Source organism: Triturus cristatus, chromosome 10 (assembly GCF_964204655.1).
Source record: "Triturus cristatus chromosome 10, aTriCri1.1, whole genome shotgun sequence".
NCBI lineage: Eukaryota > Metazoa > Chordata > Amphibia > Caudata > Salamandridae > Triturus > Triturus cristatus.
Genome location: NC_140593.1, coordinates 1,008,969,213 through 1,008,993,729, shown reverse-complemented (window position 1 = coordinate 1,008,993,729; position 24,517 = coordinate 1,008,969,213).

The following is a 24,517-nucleotide window of genomic DNA, read 5'->3' as shown; positions in this document are numbered from 1 at the left end:
TTAAGCAGGGGCCAGTGTTTCCTGATCACCTGTCTGATTTGGGTCGACAAGGGGCCAATGGTAGTGACTACGGGGATACACTCCCCTGTGGTCTTCGGTGTCCTCTCCAGTAGGGCAGCTCGGGAGGTGTTAAGGGCTCGTTTTTTAGCCTGTTTAATGACCTTGGTCGGGTATGCTCGTGCCTCCAATTTGCAAGACAAGACACCTGCTTGTTCGACAAAATCCTCAGTTGATGAGCAATTCCTGCGATATCGCAAGAATTGCCCTACAGGCAGGTTATCCCTCAGGGCCCTGGGGTGGTAAGATCTGTAGTGCAGGAGGGAGTTCTTGTCAGTGGGTTTCTGGTGGACATTGGTGGCGAGTTTCTGATTCGCTGCTCTAATGTCTAGATCCAAATAGGTGGCTGTTGTATTGCTAATGGACCAGGTAAATTTGAGACACTCATCAAGGCCATTAAGCCACTGAAGAAATCTATCTAGATCTGATTCAGGACCCGTCCAAATACACAGCAAGTCGTCAATATATCTCTTCCAGAGGGCAATATTCCTCTGGAAGGGATTGGTGCAATGTAAGATGTGATTAGTCTCGAATTGACCCACGTAGATGCATGCCAGACTGGGGGCAAATGTAGCCCTCATCGAAGTCCCGGACACTTGCAGGTATAGCTGGTTCTTGTAGGCAAATAAGTTTTTTGTTAAGGCTAATTCAATACATTGAAGAACAAAGGTTTGGGGGACATCATAGAACCATTCACATTCCCCCAGGGCGCGTGCTGCTGCCACCAGCGTTGCTTCCTGGGGGATGCTAGTATATAACGATTCTATGTCAATCGTAACTAGAAATTGATGTTGAGGATCAAACATGATATCGTCCAGGATTCTTAAAACAGCGGTGGTGTCCTGTACATAGGAGGGTTGAGTGATGACACATTCCCTCAGAAAAAAGTCTGCATATTGTGATAATGGTTCCAAAACAGATTGGATCCCCGATACTATAGGACGTCCCGGGGGGGCCTCTGTGCTTTGTGAATTTTTGGAACGATATAAAAAGCAGGGATCCTGGGTTTCTCATTGATCAAAAAGTCTGCTTCCTTTGCTGTAAGCCATTTCTTTTCTTTTGCCTCAGCGACCATTGTATGAATGGTCGTTTGTAGATTCTTAGTGGGGTCTCTCATGAGAGGTTGATAATTGTGGCGCACGTCAAGCAATCTGGCCACCTCTGTCTCATAATCTGCAGTATCCAGCACCACCACCGCTCCCCCCTTATCAGCAGGCTTGATGGTGATACTAGAATTCCGCTGAAGGGAGTGTACTGCTAGCCAATCAGCCTGTGTCATATTGCTGCGGCTATAGCCCTGTTGTTGTTCTTCCAAGGTGGTGATGTCCTGCATAATTTTCTGTTCAAAGACAAGGACTTCGGGGCCGATAGAGTGGTTAGGAGGGCAGAATTGCGATGGTCGTCGCAAACTAGTAGAAAATAAAGATGGGGCCTCAGTTTCCTTCTCATAGAAGAATTTTTTTAGTTTGATCTTCCTCATCAGTCCATATAATTCACCCCGCAGCTTAAAGCTGTCGTGTTTTGGGGTCGGGACATACCCCAGACCCTTATTTAAAACCCTGTGCTCATCGGTTGTTAAGGTGTATGATGATAAATTGACCACAATATCATTCTCCTTCCTAATTATAGGGGTGTTCTGCCCCTGCTGCGTGTGATTCTGGGTGAGAAATTCTTCCACGATGAGTTGTTGTTGTGGTGTGCTCTGCCTCTGCCCCTGCCCCTGTGGCTGGTCCCTCTCTGATCTGGGGGGCGCTGTTCTAAAAAATTTCTCAGCATGACACCTAGATCTTCGTTAGACCTGTCTATGGTGTTAAACCTAACTCTCTGGTTGGAAATAGAGGTGGAAGTAGAGGTGGAGGGTTGTCCATTACAGTCATCTTCTTCGCTACTAGTATTGTCAAACGTCCAATTGTTGAACGTCCGTCTGCCTTGTCGACGCCCACCCCTGGACCCTCGTGTGTAGTGTGGTATTTCTGGGGGTTGCTGGTAGTGGCTATCCTCTACATATGGGAAAGCCCATTCATGGCTGAATCTATCTAGATTCCTTTTAAGCCCCTTCATCTTTTGATACACCATATATATTTGGTATTCCCCCACATCGTTCTGAATTGTGGTCAGCTGTTCTTTAATATCTTTTATGGTGGTATCTGCCTTGAGGGCAGTTTCTAGATCTAATATTTCTTTGAGCAGTTCCTCGCTCAATCTCTTTGCGGTATTAATAATTAATACCAACCAATCCCGGGTGCATTTGTTCGCTATATAGCTCCAATCCACCCGGAATCGTTTGTCCTCTAGAAAGATTTTAGGTCCTATACGGACCAGGAGACTGGCTGGGGCTGCCCCTGCCCGCAGGTATTCAGTCATGAGGGCGCCATGAAGGGCTATTCTAACCTGCCGTTTTTTGGTACTGGATAGTTTTTCCCATTCTTCCCTAGCTGAGGTAACAGCACTGAGGGGCGCATTCGGAAGCAATGACGGCCCTGCCAAGATGGATGCAATATGTTCGTCAGTAAAGGCCAAGCAGAACTGGTCCATTCTGTAAAAGAGACCCAAGTGTATGCAAGCAGCCGAGTCAACAATAAGCAATAGCTCATGTGCAAGATATCGGAATGCCTAAATTTGAAAAGTGGTGTGAAAGATGTGTATACCTCCAGTATACTGTGGAGGCTATCTAAAGTGTGTGTTTAGTGATATTTGCTATATTTCCAATAAAAGCTGTCACGGCTAAGCTGCCGTTCTCATAATTCGCAACAAAATGGAGCTAAGGGGGTCAAAAGGCAGGTCGCCCCCCACTCATAACCATATACACAACAAGACCTGTCCTGAAAAATAATTTTTTGTTTTTATAAGCACAGTGAACACATCCTAATCAAAGACCCTGGCTCTTTCAAACTTATTACGTTTTACACCATGTGCACGGCAATATTTGCCATTCGCCCAACGGGTCTAGTATCACTAGCTCATGCGACTCCTAAATGTCTAGGTGTATTTACAAAGGTGTTTCCCCGGTAATCTGTTTCCCAAATGATATGTGTGAAAAGGAAAACTCGACAGGACCATGTAGTGTGGTACCTGGTCAAATGCCACAGAGAAAAGTGCAAAAAAGTGTGGGGGCCAGCAGTGCCTCACGGAAGTAACCCCAACGAGGATGCACAGACAGGTACTCGCCTGCTACCTCACGTTCTCATCATAGGCGACAGCCGCCCAAAAGGAAAAAAGAAATAAATCAAGAAACCTCATGTCAATCCTAATAACTGGTGTCTAGTGGAACTAATAATCTAATCTGTGTCTATGTTCCAAAAATAATAATGATGTGAGTGTCGACCCCAAAACAAGGAAGACTGAGTCTGATCAGGACCAAATGACACCAGTCAGGGATCCTCATTGTAGCAAATGGGCAGATATACATGGCAGCTGGGCTTAGCCCATGCAGCTTCTCTATACCACCTGAGTAATCTATCTGAGACAGCATGGGGGTCATTCAAAATTCATGGGTGACTACCGGCGGTTGTTGGTATAATAAATGATGATGTTTGCATCACAAATATAAAAAGACAGTTATAACATCAAACTTAACCTGTACAAGCTAAGTGGTTATTAATCTGCGTAATTTTGCTGGTTGTCACATAAGTATTCAGTAACACGTGAATTGAGCTTAGTGGGACAGTGATATGACACATATAAGATGCAGTGTAGGCAGTAACGGCGGTCTACACAATATGGCCGCCGCCGCCTTCAGCAGGCATTCACGCATACGCGCAGATAGCGCGCGAGACGCATTTAAACAGGAAGCGGACGTCCAGCCCGTGATGGAGGTTGAGAAGTATCCGGATTGCCAGGCTGACGAGGTGAGACCGTTAGTAGGTTGCAGTTCGAAGATAGAACCCTGCGGGCCCCTTGATTTGATCAATTAACTCCCAGTGAGGTATATGTAGAGTCAGACGTCCCTCTCATGGTGGGTCGGAGCTATCGAAGGATCGGCACTGTGATGACTCCGCCGATGCACCCGCTATGCGCATGCGGGCACTAGCGTCGATTGCAATGAGGAGGTTGTTTGAACGTGAACGTGAGTGTAATGGGGGCTTGGAGAGTATTAGACCACACACGCAAGTAACTCAGATGGTCATTGAGGCAATGGGGCCTCAGAGCGCACTAGACAATACACGCCAGCAATCCACATGGGGGACACAACAAAATGTGGGTAACATCAGCAGCAGCCGGATACAATGAGATAATGAGCTCGAATGCAGTTGACAACAGGCATATGAGCCGAGGTGGCTTTAAATCCCTGTCCTTATTTGTAACACTTTGCTTTGCCTTTATGCATTTTAGAAACGCGAATCCGCGGCCAATGGGCAAGCAGTCCAGGACTATTCGAGGTAGCACACACCTACCTATACCAAGGGTTGAGGTATGCTGAAAGTGAGCAACCCTTACAGTAAATATGAATGTCACAGGTGTTGCAGGCACCGTTTTATCTAAGCAAGTCAGCGAAGCCACAAATCGCTTTCATGTGTGTGTGAAGTACCTATATGAGCAATGTGGGTGCTATACTGAATGTGTGTTTTTTTAATTGTGTTTCCCTCAGGTGCAGACAGATAGAATACTGGTCAGAACTAGCAACGCAGAGAGGCCAGTCGACCCTAGCCCTGAAGACGTTGCCGCTAATTTAAACAGGCAACGAAACATGTTGGTTTTATTGGGCAGACACACAGCACAGAATAAAGTTTCATATAGCCAGTGTAGTCTTGCCCGGTTTTAATTGGGAGTGACGTGGGTCCTGATCAGACTCAGTCTTCCTTGTTTTGGGGTCGACACTCACATCATTATTATTTTTGGAACATAGACACAGATTAGATTATTAGTTCCACTAGACACCAGTTATTAGGATTGACATGAGGTTTCTTGATTTATTTCTTTTTTCCTTTTGGGCGGCAGTTGCCTATGATGAGAACGTGAGGTAGCAGGCGAGTACCTGTCTGCGCATCCTCGTTGGGGTTACTTCCGTGAGGCACTGCTGGCCCCCACACTTTTTTGCACTTTTCTCTGTGGCATTGGACCAGGTACCACACTACATGGTCCTGTCGAGTTTTCCTTTTCACACATATCATTTGGGAAACAGATTACCAGGGAAACACCTTTGTAAATACACCTAGACATTTAGGAGTCGCATGAGCTAGTGATACTAGACCCGTGGGGCGAATGGCAAATATTGCCGTGCACATGGTGTAAAACATAATAAGTTTGAAAGAGCCAGGGTCTTTGATTAGGATGTGTTCACTGTGCTTATAAAAATATAAAAAAAAAAATTATTTTTCAGGGCAGGTCTTGTTGTGTATATGGTTATGATTGGGGGGCGACCTGCCTTTTGACCCCCTTAGCTCCATTTTGTTGAGAACGAGAAATAAAGACCTGAAAGGCGGGTCATTTTGGAACCAAACCCGTTGTTAGGTGGTGTGTGATGCCGGTAAGCCCCGAACCGGCAATTAATAAACATACAAAAGTTTCCAAGTATAACGCACTCTCGAAGTCCTCAATTGCAAGCAGGTAGCTTTTAATCGTTACGCGTTTTGACAAAAATGCTGTCTTGATCACACGAACATTATTACAAACTAAACATGCATAAATAAAGTAGAGTGAAAACACACATTAGGTGGTAACTGACAAACGACTAAGGAAGTGAACACGTCTTCCTGTGAGGTTACAAGTCGGACATTTTGTAATGTGCAAAATTATGTATCGGCATAGTGTATCGCTCGTTATAAGTACACTGTTGCGGAGGTACTAAGAATTCAGTTTACAATTCATTATAAACATTGAAATAAAACGGTGAGAAATGCCTTAATAGTCACACAAGAGATTATAGTTAATGTGTTTTTTTGTGTTTTGTTTGTTTTGTTTTCTGCAGCATCTTTTTGGCAGCCATTTATAAGTGTGTAAAGTAAGTACTTGTAATTGCACTTAATACATAAACATAGTGCTAATTACATTTTTTAGAATTTTAAAAAAATATAGAGCTCCAGATATTATCGGTGAGAAGGTGCCTGCATTTAATTTCTTACGGGCTAATGGCATATCTCATTGAAACCTCTGAATAAACCCCATTATTGGTTACACAATTTAAATGCCGTAAAGACATGTGCACATATGACATTAAGTGCCTAAAAGATTTTATGTATATAAAGGGAAGATTTCTGTGTATATATATGTGGTCTAGTAGTGCCTTGTCCCATTTCTATGCTGTTCTGGACTCCAAACAAAATGCGATATCTCTTAATTATCCCCAATAGTGGGCCTATGTGTTCTCAGTTGTCATAGCACAAGTGGAATCATATTACTTAGTACAGCTTTCAATCAAATATACATTAAGAACACGAATTCAGTCTAACTAGTACGTTTCAAATTGCCTCACAGGTTCGTATTGTTATAGTGTCCTTGTATCAACAAAAACCAAGTAAGTGAAATAAGTGCAGGAAATAGGAAAATTATTACTATTAAATTATATTGGAAAATTTAAAAGTCTCTTATCTGGATTCAGTGTTCGCCCGAGCCCGGGGAAGAAAAGGGTAGGGAACCCGTGAAGTGACCATACAAAGTGGTGGGTCCCTTCCTTTCTTCCTGTGAAAAAGAGCACAGATAAGAGGCATTGTAAGTATGGTTTCTTCTACAAACAAATATAAATGCAATGAAACGATATCATACAATTACAGTACTGTATTAATGCATTTTCTCCTGTAATAAACATTTTTTTCTATTCAGCATGGAAGTGTGAGGCTAATTCATCATCTAAATTATGGCCTCCTGGGAGATTTGCCTCTAATTCCAGTATCCACTTTGATTATTGTTGTCTAAGTGACAATTCTCTATTGACCCCTCTTACACCTAAAGTTATCTGTTCAATTGCAAAGAATCTGAGAAGTGAATTGTTGGACTGGTGATATTCCTAAAAATGTCTGGCAATGGGATAATGTGTATCAACATTAGTTATGGCCCTGAGATGTTCCATAACTCTTTTTTTGGCCATAGATGTGGTGCTGCTCACATATCTTAAATGGCATGGACTCTGAAGTATATATACAACAAAATTGCTACTACAGGTCAAAAATTGATTGATGTTTCACTTATCTGTTCTCCCTGGGATGTTAAATTCTTTCACTGTGTGACTCGATCTGCAGGCCCTACAGTGCCCACAGGGGAAGAAGCCTTTGAGATTATGAAAATCATTCTTCTTGGTTCTGGTGATGTCCCCCTTCACCAAGATATCCCTTAAGCTTCTACTTCTCCTATAGGTGATAAGTGGTCTCTCTCCTACATCTTTACCTATAATGGCATCCGTTTGCAAACGTTTCCAATTATCAGCCAGGATTTTACATACTTTTTTAGATTGGTTATTAAAGGTGGTAATTACTCTAGCCTCTGTTTTAGTGGTCTCTTTACTTTCAGTTTGTTCTAATGATTTCTCTCTGCTGACCTCATTATTTTGCCTATAGCTTTGTTTAAAACCCATTCGGGATACCCTCTTTCCCTGAACCTGTTACACATAATCTTTTGTTCTTTCAGAAATTTCTCATTGGTGCTGCAATTTCTTTTTGCCCGCAGTAGCTCTTCATATGCAATACTCCATTTAAGGGGCTCTGGGTGGTCACTGTGGGCGTGTAACAGGCTGTTCCCAGCCGTGTCCTTTCTATATAGGCTGGTAACTAAGTTCCCTTCAATAACTTCGATCTTAGTATCCAAGAACTCTACACTATTTTTACTGATATTGTGTGTGAGGACGATATTGTACTGATTGTTGTTAAGTTTCTTGATGAAAGATGTTGCCTCGAGTTCTGTACCCTTCCATACCATGAACAGATCATCTATCTATCTAAGCCATACAACAACTGACTCCAGTTCTGTTCTAAGTGACGTGTCATGGCGGATCTGTTCTTCCCATTTACCTAGAAAGAGGTTTGCTAAGGTCAGCGCGAAGCACGTACCCATGTCTGTGCCTCGCACCTCTTTATGCAAAACCCCATCGAAAATAAAGATGTTATTCTCCAGACAAAACATCATCATGTCTGCTAACATTTGTGTGTGTTCTAGGTACATGATATGTCTGGTTCCAAGGTAATGCATACAGTCTTCTACACCCTGGACGTGAGCAATGATGGTATATAATGAATTCACGTCCAGGGTGATGAGAACATAGTTTTGTTCCCAGGCAAGACCTTCTATTTTGTTTAGAAAGTCTTTAGTATCTCTCACATATGAGGGTAACTCAATGACATAAGCCTTAAGGAAATGGTCAACATATTTTGAAATGTTTTCAAGGACATTACCTACCGAGGAGACTATAGGTGTCCCCGGAGGAATGGTAGGATTTTTATGAATCTTAGGAAGAAGATATAGAATGGGCAACTTGGGATAGTCAGTCTCTTTTTAGGAAACAGTATTCATGCAACGAAATAATACCAGATTCCTGCCATTCTGAGAGTTTCTGCCATGTAGTAGTTATACTGGCATTATAAGAAGCTGTGTCACATGTACAATAAAACTTAGCATCACTAAATTGTTTTTTGGCCTCATTAATGTACAGTTGTTTATCCCACAAAACGATGTTACCACCCTTGTCTGAAGGACGTATTACCATACTTGTGTCTTTAGATAATGACAAGATAATATTACGTTGTTTACGTGACAGGTTATAGTTGGCAGTTTTCCCATTAGTCACATTGTGTTTCTGTTTGATGAGCTCTTTAGTGACAACATCGTGAAAAGTATCAATGGAGTCATGGGGCAAGTTAGGGTAAAAAATTGAACGTGGTTTGAATGAAGTACATGCTGCTTTATCTGTACATACATTGGAAGTACTATTCACCAGGTGAAAAAACGAATCTTGGAACACACTAGGGCCATTATCAATGAGGACAAGCAATATCCCATTGCCAGACATTTTAAAGAAACACATGGAAAAAACATCAATGTCTTACAATTTTGTGCCCTAGATAGAATTCCAAAATCAGAAAGGGGTGGAGACAGAGTGAGAGAGCTACGAAAATTGGAGTCTAAAATGATTATTAAATATGACACCGTACAACCATTAGGTTTAAACAAAGATGAAGAGATGTCGGTTCATTTGGGTTAAATAATCATTAACGTGCTGTACATTTGACACTCAAATTACAAGATATTACATGATGTAAATATGAAGCCATAAGTTTGTTTTTAATTGTTCACACTAGTATAGTGATTGCAAAAATTTGTTTATGTTTTGTAGGAGACCAAACTGTCAGCATACCATTAAGAAGATCTACTTTCAGAGGCATTATGAAATTATGATTTGGTTCGCGCAAAGTGAGACAATTAATTATAAGAGCCACTGATAAATTTTGGCCCACTGGGGCAGTATTTACAAAATTTTATGAGACAGCCCACTGGGGCGTTAATCAAACAGCAACATGTAGCACACATCAAGGTTTTAGATAAAATCGCTCGTTTGTAGTATTATGCCCACTAGAGCCGAACTTATCACTACAATTGTTCTGAAATTACCTTGTACCAATGTGTATAATTATGTTCATGTTGGTCTTACCAGATATTGTAATCAGTGACAATTACAGAATGTTTGAAACAGTAACTTGTGCCGATTTGACCATTACAAAATGGATGCCAATTTTGAAGGTCTTTGTTATTGAGTTGGGGCAGGTAGTCCTACCTTTATGTTTTGTTTAAACACTATATGTAGCACTTTTCACAAACTGTTGATTACCCGTGACCAAGGTGCAGTGGCACCAAAACGCGTCGGGTGTTTGTTTGCTCTTTCTTAAATAAATAATCACGCTAAAGGAACTGGGCTCAAGAACGCTTTTTTTCATCGTGAAAAGGCTCTATGGACAAATGAATGAGGATCGCTACCTCGCTTGAGCCCGCCACCGTAAAAGCGGCAGGGAAACCAGCGAACGGTATGAAAATATATATGTATATATATATATATATATATATATATATATATATTCGTAAATCGGAGTTCCACACGCGCACTCAGAGTCTCCTGACACAGAAAACCAGGCTTAGTTCAATTCCAATGGGGGTTTATTTTAATCATAAACCCGCCGTGACGCGTTTCGCCACCGTAGTGGCTTGTTCACACAGCGTTTGTGAATAAAGATTGCCAATACATACATTTTCGCAGTACTACTTAATGAACATCGTGAAAGGATTACAGCCTGTACAATAAAGGTATCTACAATATGAGCACCATTTTGTAAATGTAGATTTCACCCCCTACGTCATTAGATCATGGCTGCATCACTTCGGTTTATATACATAGACACTCTTATTGGGTATTAATAGAGTCTATTCATGTGATTTATTAGCAAGTTGCTCGTTTTACCGAATATGCAGTACTTTTACCTTCGCAAGGGAATACGGTCTTGCTAGTGTTTTCACATTTGTCATTAAATCATGGCTGCATCAATTCGGTTCATATACATAGACACTCTCATGGGTATAGTTAGAGTCGGTTGATGTGATTTCTTAGCGAATCGCTCGTTTTACCGAATGTGCAGTACTTTTACATACGCAAAGGATTATGGTCCTTGTAGTGCTTCCCCAGTAAGCATAAAGTATAGTGTGTGGATCGTATGAGTACATTCACAAATTTCTCATTCGCTATGTAATCGCAACAGACCCCTTTTGTGTATCGGCATTTGGTTAAGTGTAACTCTTACATCGGGTTACACGTCCGTGTAGCACTGAGATATAGGAGAGTGTGACTGTTCATTTAATGATTTGCATTGAGGGAGTAACACACAATAATCCTATATAATCTGCACACATTCCCATCCCGAGGACCAGGGGAACTCTATAATTTATAGAGGGAGTCAAGCTGACACAAGCACCGGGTGGTGTGTTCATAATGGAGTCTTTGGATTCCCTGGAAAAGAAAGGATGGATGAAGGAAAGGAACGTAGAGAGGCAGCACAAACACTGTTTGCAAGGGCACCAGACATTGGAAGATCTGTACAGACTACAACACCAATTGAAAAAACAATTTATGAAACACCTAGAAAATATGAAAAACTTCATAAACAGGAAAACTCTAAATGGTGGGAGGCAACATCTTTGCAGGACTATATTGACAAATCGATGGTACCTCGAGGTCTAAGAATTTACATAACTCCTTCATATGACTCTCCGGATCCCCAAATGCTAGAGGACTGGTCTGTGAATTCAGCCACAAGTTCCAGGAACATGCTGGAAATATTGGTCAAATATGCCTGGTCTGACAGAGAGAAAATTAAACAAGAGATAGAACAAATAAAAATCTTGTTGAGTACACATGATGAACAAGAAATCATCAAGAAATACCTAGAGGAAATGAAGAAACGCTTAAAAATGATGGAGGATGACATAAAAAGGAGAAAACAACGGAAATTACACAGGGACTGCGGGGACTATGAGTCTGGCAGGGTCCTGACGTACAGCAAAAAATATGACCATCTCTATGATACCGGAAAACCGGCAGAGACCAATATAAGACACCACCAGGAACAGCGTGAGGAGGACTCAACGGATCCGAGTGACATCGACACAGAAGATTTAGAAACAACAAGAACATCTGAAAGCTCGACATCAGATACGGACAGAGTAACCAGACCTAAAGCAACTTTTTTAGACGAGTACCGGCTCATGAAACAGAGCCGGCAAACGACAAGATCGATGTCCAGGATGAACCAGATGGAGGACTCCCCGAACCCGAGAGGAAGGGGCAGAGGGAGAGGAAGGGGTACCAGAGGAAGAGGAGGAAAAGGTCCCGACAAAGAGGAAAGAAAATAGAAAAATACGGAGTATGTGGGAAGAAAGCAGACATGCTCCAAGAAGAATCAATAATGGATGATGCAATGGTAAATCAAACAATTGTTAATTTAACAACTAAGACTTTAAGCAACAAAGACAAAAGAACGTTGTGTCTAGGACTGTCATTCTGTTCTGCAGTTCCCATGAACTATGTCGAAAGCAAAATTGATGTATTTAAGTTTTGTAGGAAATTGAAACTTAAAAAGTGGCATAAATTGAAAGCAGCTAAGAGTAGGGAACAACAACATGTAACAAGAACCACACAGGTGGAAGATTTAGCAATTGGTGATATAGATACCATGATCATTCTCCATGAACTTCAGAACAATCCGGATGACACACACATGAGTCCAGAATCTCTTCTTATCTTAAATGAGTTAGAGATTAAACATGACAAAGCAGCGTGCAGCAATTTCAGACCACAATCAACCTTTGTACCTAGAATGGGTCATGACAATATTGACACTTTTCAGGAGCTAGTGAGCAATGAAATGTTAAATTTTAGACAAAAAAGTTGGTCAAAAAAGATGAAAAACTTTAAACATAATTTAACAGCTACACAGAAAAAAGCTATACACGATCTAGCAACTGATGAAAGCATTGTAGTGAGACCTGCGGACAAAGGTGGAAATATTGTTATCCTATCCAGAGATATGAATGTCAGGGAGGCCCTGCGCCAACTAAGTGACAATAACACCTATACCATCTCCACACGGGTAGAATATAACAATAGTGTCTGTAATATTTGGGAATTACTCAATGAGTGGAAAGACAAGGGACTGCTAGAATGGGAAGAATTCTGTTTTTTTAAAAAGGACTACCCCATCATACCAGTAATGTACCTGCTCCCTAAGATCTACAAAAATAGAGATAATCCCCCAGGTAGACCGATTATCTCACCAAGGGGTAGTGCCCTGGAAAATATCTCAAGATATGTAGATCACTTCCTGAGAGAATTTGTTTCTACTCTCCCCTCCTATGTCAGAGACACAAAAGATGTTTTGAATAAAATTGCCAACCTAGTATGGAAAGAGGATTACATCCTTATAACCTTGAATGTCAATTCACTCTACACCATAATAAACCATGATCAGGGACTACAAGCATGTGCAAAATTTCTAAAACGCAGCCTCTTAGAGCATACCAACATGATCCTAGAGATGATAAGATTCTGTCTCATGAACAATTATTTTTTGTTCAATGGGTCAATGTCTAAACTAGGGGTGGGCGGAAGTTGCGAAATCCACTTTCGCAAATTATCGCGAAAATGTTAAAAATTATCGCAAACACGCGGAAATATCGCGAAGATGCGGACGTTTTTTTCCCGCATGTTCGCGAGATTTTCTGCATGGTTGCGGCTCGCCAACTTACCCATGTGGTTGCTCGCGGACGCGGCCATCTTGGTTTCAGTTGTCTCGCGGTGCATGATCGCGAGAAGAAAGACGTGATCGCGCAACGCATGACGTCACTGTGGGCGCGAACTGTGGCGAGACAGCGCAAATGGCTAAAAACAATACAACATCTCATGGAGAACGCGAGCGGATCAAGAAAACTTGTCGGCGAACGCAGGGATTCAGGTAAGGCGATCGCGCGCGTGCGAGAATGTATTATTTTACAGCGCGAGCAAGAAACAAATTATCGCCAAGCTGCGGAATGCGGAAATTTTGACATTTTCGCGCTTTCCGCGGAAAGCGAAAATGTCAAATTATCGCAATTTCCGCGAACGGAACGAAATTTTAGACCAGGCCTAGTATAAACAAAGACACGGTACCGAGATGGGCACTTGTTTTGCGCCTAGTTTTGCGAATCTCTTCATGGGGGCGTGGGAGGAAGAAAATTGAGTAACATCAGACTTGAAGAAGCCTTTACCAGCGTTATATTGTGGCTCAGGTACATTGATGATATTTTTGTGGTATGGCAGGGTGAAGAAAAAGACGCAATACTTTTCATTAAAGAGCTAAATCACAATGAAAAGAATCTTACCCTGACCAGCACCATCAGTAAGGAGGAAGTGGAATACTTGGACACACGGATATTAGTAAGAAACAACAACATACACACGACTCTCTATCGTAAATGCACGGCAGGTAACACTCTACTCCATGCTCTAAGCAGCCACCCAGACAACCTTAAATGGAGTATACCCTATGGGGTGCTGCTCAGAGCAAAAAGGAATTGTAGTTCTCCGTTAGATTACCTGAGAGAAGAATCAACACATGATTGAAAGATTCAAGTTAAGAGGGTATCCTGCATGGGTTCTCAGGAAAGCGGTTGAAAGGATAAAAAAAGTGGAAAGATCGAGTACCCTTGCAACAGCAGATAATGTGACCACAGATAATGAATATGACAATAAAACTCGTATGATCATGATATACAATGGTAATTCTACCCAGATATGCAAAGTAGTCAACCGACACTGGGGGATCATTAGAAACGACCCCATCATAGGCAAGACCCTACCAGAAAGTCCTAGTATAACGTATAGGAAAGGGCGTAGCCTCAGAAATTCACTGGTGCATAGTGACTTAACATCAAACACAGAGGAAAGGGGCATATATTTGCAAGGATTTTTCCCATGCGGCCACTGTAAAGCATGTGGAAGCAGTAAAATGGTCAAAGAATTCTGGAACACAAGCACCAACATCATGATCAATATCTCTCAATTTCTAACATGCACAAGCACGTTTGTCATTTATGTGTTGGAATGCCCATGTAAACTTTGTTACGTTGGTAGTACGACACATATGGCAAAAAAACGTGTCCTTGAACATATGCGGGCAATAACTAATAATGATAGACAATATCCTATTGCCCGACATTTTGCCAGCCATCATTTTTCAGACTACACGAAATTAAGGTACTATGCTATTGAACAGGTCTTACCCAAAGCCAGAGGTGGTAATCGAGTCTTGAGACTTAGACAGCCAGAGTCAAAACACATAATAGGTATGTGTACTCTGTTCCCAAGAGGCCACAATCTAGACGAAGACATGGCCATACATTTACAAGAAGAATAGTAATTACTATGACTTGGTATATGTAGAGAATTTTGAATTTTATCTTAATCGGTCTAATTGTCTTTATATTTATCTCCCACAGGAGGAAAGGAAGGGAATTGTCGTTACCAGTGCCAACGAGATCCCTACCCTTTCCTTCAAACCATCCTACGGTTATATTTGAAACAAGATAAGATTTTAATTATGCACTGTTTTGATATATACCTTTTTTGACATGTATTATATATATTTTGATTTTTGTGATATATTTGAACACCTGGAGTTTTGTTATGTTAAGGGGGTGAAGATGTAGATGCCATACAGTCAAAACAATATTGTCAGATATGTATGAACAAGATGGATTTGATCTAGATTTATATGTCATATATAGTTCCTATTAGAGATCATGCAACCTTGTAAACACCCACTAACCAGGGTAATAATGAAACATAAGAGAGTATAGGGCTCTAAGGGATCCGTAAATGAGGCACTATGCGATTACATAGTGAATGAGAAATTTGTGAATGTACTCATACGATCCACACACTATACTTTATGCTAACTGGGGAAGCACTACAATGACCATAATCCTTTGTGTATGTAAAAGTACTGCACATTCGGTAAAACAAGCAATTCGCTAAGAAATCACATCAACCGACTCTAACTATACCCATGAGAGTGTCTATGTATATGAACCGAATTGATGCAGCCATGATTTAATGACAAATGTGAAAACTCTAGCAAGACCGTATTCCTTTGCGAAGGTAAAAGTACTGCATATTCGGTAAAACGAGCAACTTGCTAATAAATCACGTGAATAGACTCTATTTATACCCAATAAGAGTGTCTATGTATATAAACCGAAGTGATGCAGCCATGATCTAATGACGTAGGGGGTGAAATCTACATTTACAAAATGGCGCTCATATTGTAGATACCTTTGTTGTACAGGCTGTAGTCCTTTCATGATGTTCATTAAGTCGTACTGCGAAAATGTATGTATTGGCAATCTTTATTCACAAACGCTGTGTGAACAAGCCACTACGGTGACGAAACGCGTCACGGCGGGTTTCTGATTAAAATAAAGCCCCATTGGAATTGAACTAAGCCTGGTTTTCTATGTCAGGAGACTCTGAGTGCGCAAGTGGAACTCTGATTTACGAATATATTGAATACCGATTCTCTCCGCCGGTCTTGCGCCACCCCTCAATGATTGAGGACGCTACAGGAGAAACTTGGACTGATATATATATATATATCAGAAACACTTTCCCGACTCTTCCCACTTCCCAGCCGGTAAAGAGAGAAGAGAGAGTCACGGACACCAGTTTCTTCGTGGCAGAGATCAGGTCTTTATTTCTCGTTCACAGCTCTGACGCATTTCGGATAACAAAGTATCCTTGTTCACATAAATACAAACTAAATAAACTACTGGTTTTCACCAGCAGTAGCTAAGTTATATATATATATATATATATCAAGCCACAAGTTCCGGTAATGGGATCGATTAGACAGCGGGCGGTCCGAGCCAGGAAACCGGAATTCCTAAAAATTTAAAGAACACCTACTTTCGCCGTAGCAAAAATAAACTCGGACTCCAGAGTTGCGTGCAGATTCTTTTAATATCCAAGTGCAAAAACGATGCGTTTCACCTTTACGGCTTGTTCACGCTCGAAGATGCAACCCACCACCATGTTTAAATACATTGGTTCATTAAAAGACGGACTTTCATGTAACAGCAGGTTCGAAGTTACTAAAGCGGCCATCTTGTAAGGTTGTATCTGTGCAGTTGTTTCATACAAATAATAACATATTAATGCAGTTTCACTAAATACAAGATCACACAGTTGAAATATTTCATTATACTGATATTTACATGAAGTCACGTCAAATCGTGTATAGTATCGCCCAAGTGGGCGTAAACAACCGTAATTCACTATACACTCTCTGATAGCCTCTCATAGAGTAGGTAGCTGCTCGTTATGGCTAACACATAATTGTGTGATCATTAAAAATTCAATATCATCCTGATAAACCTTAAATGGGTGTATCTAAATTAACGTAAATTGCACTGTTGTCCAATCGCCCAAGTGGGTTTAACAATCTTAGCTCACATCTGGCGGAAATACCGAATTCCTAATGGAACCCTAAAGTGTTTCCTTTTATTGGGAAAACACGGTGCTAGAATGTACGTTCTCGCCAGATTCATCAAATATCCTAAGGCGCGGCATCACTAATACAATGCCTCCCTATGACAATGCAATACAGTCATTCCTATAGTGCCCAAGTGGGCTTAAGGCAAAGAATTTTTATGATCAAAAACTAAACATAATATTGAATCCTGATAAGTATAAGCAGATCCTAGACCTTAGATACATGTAATCATTACATTCAAAGTGACTTCGTTCCTCAATGTTCATGTGACACCGTCTGAAATATAAACAGATATATAATTTAAAATTCTGACTTGAGTTTCAAAACAGCATAGGCTAAAACGTCAATGTGCTTTTTATTCATGCAGATGTACGGCTAATTCCTCGCTCACATTCAAGCCCTTAGGTGCGAGGCTTTCCAAATCAACAATATAACGGGATTCTAATTTCCTCAACATTAGTTCCCGGTTACCTCCTCTTATTCCCAGGTCAACAGAATCAATTACCACCATACGCATCTTGGTCTCATCCTGAAAATGTTGGTCAAAAAAATGCCTTGCTATCGGGTATGCTCGATTATTATTGCGTATAGCCCGTAAATGCTCCAACACACGTTTATTTGCTGCATGTTTGGTACTACCAATGTACCACTTGGCACATGGGCATATAAGCACATATACACAATGAGTCGTGTTGCATGTAAGTTTCTTTCTGATGATAAATTCCCTTTTGGAATTATGTACATGTAACTTAACACAATCAATGCTATATTTGCAAGCTTTGCATTTCTTACAACATTTGAATCCTCCATCCTTACTCACAGAGTCGCCCTTATTCTCAGTGATGTAATTATGGCTTAGTTCATCTGCCAAACAACGACTCTTCCTGAATGTGATCTGTGGGTTACTACTTAGATCTTTTTTGAGATGTTCATCCGTGAGTAGCACGTGCCAATGTTTTCTAAAAACCTTGCGTATCTCAGTAGCTTGTCCTGAGAAAGTGGTGATAAATCTGATTTTATCTTCCTTCATTTCTTTCTGTTTGGGATAGATGAGTTCATCACGGGTCTTTGTCTCTACCCTGGAAATAGCATCTTTTATAATCCTGGCACTGTAACCCCTCTCCCTGAATCTCTGGCACATAGTCACCATCTCCCTTTCATATGTCCCCTTAGTACTACAGTTCCTTTTGGCTCGTAGCAATTCCCCATATGGGATGCTACGGATCAAACTCCCTGGATGATTGCTATGGGCATTTAAAATGCTATTACCCGCCGTTTCTTTGCGGAATAGTTTCGAGGTCAATAGATTGTTTACGACCTCTAGGCGGACATCAAGAAATTCCATAGTATTCCTACTGATGTTTTCAGTGAACTGTAGATTGCAAGTATTCAGGTTGAGTTTGTCAATGAAGATTCGAACAGAATCTTCATCCCCACACCAAATGAAAAAAATATTGTCAATGTATCTCAGCCACAGGGCAACGTTGTTAAATTCATGCATGTTTGCCACTACCTGCTCCTCCCATCAGCCCATGAACAAGTTCGCGTAGCTGGGGGCGAAGCAGGTACCCATCGCTGTGCCCTGTGACTGTTTATAGACACTATCATTGAAAATGAAAAAATTATTTTTGAGACAAATCTCAATCATTTCCAATATCATTTGAGAGTGGTGTAGTAATGAAATGGATCTGGTTTTGAAGAAATACTGGATTGCTAGTAACCCCTGTTCATGAAAATAATCTAGGTTTAGCATGTATCTTCTCAATTTTAATGGCGGCTGCTAGACTAGCTATTGCTAGGGCTTGGATTTCTCCCACACCTCCTCAGGTTGAGGATTTTTGGTCGATAATTAAGGAAACTTATGGCTTGGAGGCTGCCTTAGCAAATACAAGGGGACTTCGCTCCTTGGTTAAATTAGAAGCACTTTGGCGACCAATGTCTTTTTGATTAATCTATTATATATTTTATATTGAATGTGTGGTTATGTAATTTGCGATGTAAATGCTCCTGTGTGTCTTTATGATTATATTGCTTTATATCATTTGGCGATCATCTCAATTTGCGATTATATGGTCCTTTCTGATTACCTGCTTACTTTATTATCGCTGCCTTCCTTCTTCATATGTTATGTCATGTCATATGCTATTCACTTCATTGCCTTCTTGAATTTACTATACTGTTGATGTATACTACTATATATGCTTTTGTTTTACTGTATTTTGTTCTGTGCCTACTGTGATGATGAAAATAAAAATATTAAAAAAAAAAAAAAAAGAAATGTTACTGTAAAACGGATATGGCAGAAGTATTAAAATCTAAGATTGCATACAGGGAGATCCTGGTTGGTTGGAAGGACAGGGGATTGATAGAACAAGAAGAATTTAGCTATCTGTACTGTGCCCACCTCAGAATACCTATTTTGTATCTACTGCCTAAGATACATAAGGACAGGCAAAACCCTCCAGGACGACCTATAGTGTCCTCTATTGGGTCACTATATGAGAACACATCAAGGTTTATTGATTATTTTCTCAGACCTTATGTGATTGCTCTACCCTCATACCTAAGGGATACAACGCACTTTTTAACCATTATTGATGGCATACATTGGGAGGCGGAGTACACTCTGGTTTCTTTGGATGTTAGTAGCTTATATATTAGCATCCAACATGAACAGGGGTTACTAGCAATCCAGCATTTCTTCAAAACCAGATCCATTTCATTACTACACCACTCTCAAATGATATTGGAAATGATTGAGATTTGTCTCAAAAATAATTTTTTCATTTTCAATGATAGTGTCTATAAATAGTCACAGGGCACAGCGATGGGTACCTGCTTCTCCCCCAGCTACGCGAACTTGTTCATGGGCTGGTGGGAGGAGCAGGTAGTGGCAAACATGCATGAATTTAACAACGTTGCCCTGTGGCTGAGATACATTGACGATATTTTTTTCATTTGGTGTGGGGATGAAGATTCTGTTCGAATCTTCATTGACAAACTCAACCTGAATACTTGCAATCTACAGTTCACTGAAAACATCAGTAGGAATACTATGGAATTTCTTGATGTCCGCCTAGAGGTCGTAAACAATCTATTGACCTCGAAACTATTCCGCAAAGAAACGGCGGGTAATAGCATTTTAAATGCCCATAGCAATCATCCAGGGAGTTTGATCCATAGCATCCCATATGGGGAATTGCTACGAGCCAAAAGGAACTGTAGTACTAAGGGGACATATGAAAGGGAGATGGTGACTATGTGCCAGAGATTCAGGGAGAGGGGTTACAGTGCCAGGATTATAAAAGATGCTATTTCCAGGGTAGAGACAAAGACCTGTGATGAACTCATCTATCCCAAACAGAAAGAAATGAAGGAAGATAAGATCAGATTTATCACCACTTTCTCAGGACAAGCTACTGAGATACGCAAGGTTTTTAGAAAACATTGGCACGTGCTACTCACGGATGAACATCTCAAAAAAGATCTAAGCAGTAACCCACAGATCACATTCAGGAAGAGTCGTTGTTTGGCAGATGAACTAAGCCATAATTACATCACTGAGAATAAGGGCGACTCTGTGAGTAAGGATGGAGGATTCAAATGTTGTAAGAAATGCAAAGCTTGCAAATATAGCATTGATTGTGTTAAGTTACATGTACCTAATTCCAAAAGGGAATTTATCATCAGAAAGAAACTTACATGCAACACGACTCATTGTGTATATGTGCTTATATGCCCATGTGCCAAGTGGTACATTGGTAGTACCAAACATGCAGCAAAAAAATGTGTGTTGGAGCATTTACGGGCTATACGCAATAATAATCGAGCATACCCGATAGCAAGGCATTTTTTTGACCAACATTTTCAGGATGAGACCAAGATGCGTATGGTGGTAATTGATTCTGTTGACCTGGGAATAAGAGGAGGTAACCGGGAACTAATGTTGAGGAAATTAGAATCCCGTTATATTGTTGATTTGGAAAGCCTCGCACCTAAGGGCTTGAATATGAGCGAGGAATTAGCCGTACATCTGCATGAATAAAAAGCACATTGATGTTTTAGCCTATGCTGTTTTGAAACTCAAGTCAGAATTTTAAATTATATATCTGTTTATATTTCAGACGGTGTCACATGAACATTGAGGAACGAAGTCACTTTGAATGTAATGATTACATGTATCTAAGGTCTAGGATCTGCTTATACTTATCATGATTCAATATTATGTTTAGTTTTTGATCATAAAAATTCTTTGCCTTAAGCCCACTTGGGCACTATAGGAATGACTGTATTGCATTGTCATAGGGAGGCATTGTATTAGTGATGCCGCGCCTTAGGATATTTGATGAATCTGGCGAGAACGTACATTCTAGCACCGTGTTTTCCCAATAAAAGGAAACACATTAGGGTTCCATTAGGAATTCGGTATTTCCGCCAGATGTGAGCTAAGATTGTTAAACCCACTTGGGCGATTGGACAACAATGCAATTTACGTTAATTTAGATACACCCATTTAAGGTTTATCAGGATGATATTGAATTTTTAATGATCACACAATTATGTGTTAGCCATAACGAGCAGCTACCTACTCTATGAGAGGCTATCAGAGAGTGTATAGTGAATTACGGTTGTTTACGCCCACTTGGGCGATACTATACACGATTTGACGTGACTTCATGTAAATATCAGTATAATGAAATATTTCAACTGTGTGATCTTGTATTTAGTGAAACTGCATTAATATGTTATTATTTGTATGAAACAACTGCACAGATACAACCTTACAAGATGGCCGCTTTAGTAACTTCGAACCTGCTGTTACATGAAAGTCCGTCTTTTAATGAACCAATGTATTTAAACATGGTGGTGGGTTGCATCTTCGAGCGTGAACAAGCCGTAAAGGTGAAACGCGTCGTTTTTGCACTTGGATATTAAAAGAATCTGCACGCAACTCTGGAGTCCGAGTTTATTTTTGCTACGGCGAAAGTAGGTGTTCTTTATATATATATATATATATATATATATATATATATATATATATATATATATATATATATATATATATATATATATATATATATATATATATATTCACAAAAAGGTTTCCCTGCTTAAGAATGCCACACAGTGAGAGGTGTATCCTGTCTTTATTGCAGGTAAGCAGAAAACAGCGCGTTGCTCCTCAATGTCAAAAAGCGCCATACATGTTTCGGGCTAACTGCCCTTGGTCACTGGCAACAACACAGACGCCCACAGCTGCTCGCATTTAAAGTCATTGACTCCGCCCTCTAAAGACAGTGCATTCTGGGCAAAGGAGTTCATTACCATAGTGGGATTCTTCTCCGTGGTGGTAGCAGCCGGTTCTGTGTCATAAACTGCATTCCAAAGTGGGCTGGCATGGAGGAAAAACTGCAGCCTTCGGCATAGTATTCACTCCTACAACAGTTGGAACCTCTAACTCCACGGAAACTCCAAAGTTCAGCAGGTCCGTGGCCAGCAGAGTAAGCGGGGGACATTCTCGCGACGAGGAGCGCCGCATTCAATTATTCACAAAAAGGTTTCCCTGCTTAAGAATGCCACACAGTGAGAGGTGTATCCTGTCTTTATTGCAGGTAAGCAGAAAACAGCGCGTTGCTCCTCAATGTCAAAAAGCGCCATACATGTTTCGGGCTAACTGCCCTTGGTCACTGGCAACAACACAGACGCCCACAGCTGCTTGCATTTAAAGTCATTGACTCCGCCCTCTAAAGACAGTGCATTCTGGGCAAAGGAGTTCATTACCATAGTGGGATTCTTCTCCGTGGTGGTAGCAGCCGGTTCTGTGTCATAAACTGCATTCCCCAAAGTGGGCTGGCATGGAGGAAAAACTGCAGCCTTCCGCATAGTATTCACTCCCACAACAGTTGGAACCTCTAACTCCACGGAAACTCCAAAGTTCAGCAGGTCCGTGGCCAGCAGAGTAAGCGGGGAGCATTCTCGCGACGAGGAGCGCCGCATTCAATTATTCACAAAAAGGTTTCCCTGCTTAAGAATGCCACACAGTGAGAGGTGTATCCTGTCTTTATTGCAGGTAAGCAGAAAACAGCGCGTTGCTCCTCAATGTGAAAAAGCGCCATACATGTTTCGGGCTAACTGCCCTTGGTCACTGGCAACAACACAGACGCCCACAGCTGCTTGCATTTAAAGTCATTGACTCCGCCCTCTAAAGACAGTGCATTCAGGGCAAAGGAGTTCATTACCATAGTGGGATTCTTCTCCGTGGTGGTAGCAGCCGGTTCTGTGTCATAAACTGCATTCCCCAAAGTGGGCTGGCATGGAGGAAAAACTGCAGCCTTCCGCATAGTATTCACTCCCACAACAGTTGGAACCTCTAACTCCACGGAAACTCCAAAGTTCAGCAGGTCCGTGGCCAGCAGAGTAAGCGGGGGGCATTCTCGCGACGAGGAGCGCCGCATTCAATTATTCACAAAAAGGTTTCCCTGCTTAAGAATGCCACACAGTGAGAGGTGTATCCTGTCTTTATTGCAGGTAAGCAGAAAACAGCGCGTTGCTCCTCAATGTCAAAAAGCGCCATACATGTTTCGGGCTAACTGCCCTTGGTCACTGTCAACAACACAGACGCCCACAGCTGCTTGCATTTAAAGTCATTGACTCCGCCCTCCAAAGACAGTGCATTCTGGGCAAAGGAGTTCATTACCATAGTGGGATTCTTCTCCGTGGTGGTAGCAGCCGGTTCTGTGTCATAAACTGCATTCCCCAAAGTGGGCTGGCATGGAGGAAAAACTGCAGCCTTCCGCATAGTATTCACTCCCACAACAGTTGGAACCTCTAACTCCACGGAAACACCAAAGTTCAGCAGGTCCGTAGCCAGCAGAGTAAGCGGGGGGCATTCTCGCGACGAGGAGTGCCGCATTCAATTATTCACAAAAAGGTTTCCCTGCTTAAGAATGCCACACAGTGAGAGGTGTATCCTGTCTTTATTGCAGGTAAGCAGAAAACAGCGCGTTGCTCCTCAATGTCAAAAAGCGCCATACATGTTTCGGGCTAACTGCCCTTGGTCACTGGCACCAACACAGACGCCCACAGCTGCTTGCATTTAAAGTCATTGACTCCGCCCTCTAAAGACAGTGCATTCTGGGCAAAGGAGTTCATTACCATAGTGGGATTCTTCTCCGTGGTGGTAGCAGCCGGTTCTGTGTCATAAACTGCATTCCCCAAAGTGGGCTGGCATGGAGGAAAAACTGCTGCCTTCCGCATAGTATTCACTCCCACAACAGTTGGAACCTCTAACTCCACGGAAACTCCAAAGTTCAGCAGGTCCATGGCCAGCAGAGTAAGCGGGGGGCATTCTCGCGACGAGGAGCGCCGCATTCAATTATTCACAAAAAGGTTTCCCTGCTTAAGAATGCCACACAGTGAGAGGTGTATCCTGTCTTTATTGCAGGTAAGCAGAAAACAGCGCGTTGCTC